Source organism: Hipposideros armiger, unplaced genomic scaffold, assembly GCF_001890085.2.
Source record: "Hipposideros armiger isolate ML-2016 unplaced genomic scaffold, ASM189008v1 scaffold_459, whole genome shotgun sequence".
Lineage (NCBI taxonomy): Eukaryota > Metazoa > Chordata > Mammalia > Chiroptera > Hipposideridae > Hipposideros > Hipposideros armiger.
In genome coordinates this window covers 1,302,688-1,305,084 of record NW_017731809.1, presented here as the reverse complement: position 1 = coordinate 1,305,084, position 2,397 = coordinate 1,302,688, and the positions used below count along the sequence as shown (strand labels likewise).

At 30.9% G+C, this 2,397-nt stretch overlaps 1 protein-coding gene across 1 annotated transcript in view; it reads right to left on the bottom strand.

Moving 5' to 3' along the window:
- Positions 1 to 208: 208 nt before the first annotated feature.
- POMP (proteasome maturation protein) overlaps positions 209 to 2,397 on the bottom strand; it is a 32,980-nt gene continuing 30,791 nt past the window's right edge. Inside the window, exon 7 of the mRNA XM_019666075.1 lies at positions 209 to 1,066. The gene's annotated coding sequence lies outside the window, so the exon portion shown is untranslated. The remainder of the gene's footprint in view (positions 1,067 to 2,397) is intronic.

Below are 2,397 nucleotides of genomic sequence, written 5' to 3'. Positions count from 1 at the left end.
GAATGTGAAGTGATATCTCACTGTGGTTTTGATTTGCATTTCCCTGATGATTAGTAATGCTGAGCATCTTTTCATGTGCCTGTTAGCCATTTGTATGTCTTCCATGGAAAAATGTCAACTGGGTCGTTTGTATTTTTATTATTGAGTTGTATGAGTTCTTTATACATTTTGGATGTTAACCCCTTATGGGAAATAAACAGGAAATCGATAATTTAAAAATATTTTTTAATTAGTGAAAGATGACTCACTTATGAATTGAATCTAAAAATCTTTCATTTTCATATACCAGGTTCATAAAGAATACCTTATAAAAAAGAACAACCGTAGTGAATATTCTTAAATAAATTATAATGGAATTTCTTCATGGAAATGGGTGTATACTTGAATGTTCTAATGTTTTTAACTTAAGCATCTTGTGATATATAAATCTATGCAGTACAAAAGTTTAATTGACATCTGCTGGTTGCTTTAATTTTTCACTTAAAATTAAAGACAAGATCCAAATCAAAACCTCTAAACTTATACTTTTCAACTTTAAAGAATCAAAAAATCACTATAATTCTTAAGTAACTTCAGTAAAGCAAACGTTATTCTTATAAGCACTAATAGACTATACCAAAACAAGGTAAAATATAAATATCTGATTTTATACCTAAATTGAAGTGTTGCCAGTCAAATCAATTACAGATGTTTATTCTGAAAGATGCTACTGTGAAGACTGGAGACTCAAATACTGATAATGGTTATTCAAAACTAAATGTATGGGATAGCCAGAAAATAGGTTGAACTGGAACCTGAGGACGGTTTTATAATATTTATTCACAACAGTTTTTTAAAGACGTAGAAGACTATTGTTTTAATATAAATCAGGAGTTTTAAAATCATCTCTAGTGCTTTCAACTGTCGCATGGCCATAAACCAAAGACCCAAATAATTTCAAATGATCAGATGTTACTTAGGCAACAATTCTCATGTGTCAGTACTTTTAATGTGGTGTACATAAAATTACAGTAAAAAGATGACTATACACAAGATGTAGTCCCTCTATTTTCATGAGCAGCACANTAAGTCTTGAGTTAAAATCAATCCATCTCTCCAAAATTAAGTAAGCCTAGCCAAAGATAAAGCAGAATGCCACCTGGTCTTTCAATGACCCAAAGCCATATCCTCTACGTGACCTCTATTTCATCACAGAGATGAACAATATAGCTTTTCCTGTCTCCACAAGGTCAAGACACTAAAAAGACGCAAAAAAAAAACCCAGAATACAACTGACAAAGCACGTCTACTGGCTCCAGAAATAAATTCATCTGGAATCAAACACTACATTTTCAAAACTTGATTTTTTAATCTTTAAAAGGAAAAACATTATTGAAGTCCCTTATGTATTTTTCAACTGGGAAAAAAAAAACAACCCTGCCGAAATTCTATTTAAAAAACTAATGGTATCTGCTCATTCTTTAATATGATTTAAGGATCTATAATAAACTAAAAGTACAGGTTTTTAATTAAGCATTTATTGTACATGAAAGAACCTGAATTTTAATTTTGAAATCATGAGCTAAACAAGTTCAATGAAGGGTCATGGTATTTCTGGTCTTGCTTTATTGAAAGAGGAAGTCAAAATTTATACTTAGATGTCATGTGTTTGAAAAAAAGTTAACTACTTGTAGATTATAATGAAAGATTATACACTAAGTGGTCTTGCCATTTTTCAAAGTGATCTACTTGTTCAGATCATCTTTCACATTCTTAAATGTCTGCTTTCAAAGGAATAACAAAATGCAGGAACACTGGGTCATATTCATGTGTATTCCTAACAGAAGGTAATACCCACTGCACAGGACAAAACTAATGAAAAATGATAAGCCTATCGTTTATATTTTGCACAGCAGGTAGGTGTAAAGACATGTATTTAGGCAAAGAGCCACATGTTGCACCAAATAGTGCTCAATTCTTTCCAAACCCCAAACACTCCCAGGCAATAAACCCCACAAATTCCTTTATTCTAATATACATTGAAAGACTTAATATAAAATTAGGTTGCACCTTCATTAGGTATTTTTCTCTTTTATTGTGAATTTTATTATCTTAGTGTTAATAAAATAAATTTTAATCAGCCACCAACCTATAAAGTTCCTCTTGAACCCAAAGATTAGTGTTTTACAAGCAAAACAGAGATAAGGAAAATACACTAATTCTTCAATAAAATTATAGAATCTGAAAGGAAAAAAAAAAAGCCTAATTGAAGAATTTGGCACCTAGGCAAGTAACTCAGAGATCTGCCACAGGCTCTTATGAAGAAATATGAATAATTCCAACTCCTGTAGATTTGAAGTTTTTCAAAATAAAAAGTTGGTGAAAATATAATATGGTTTATGTTTTGCCAAACTTCAG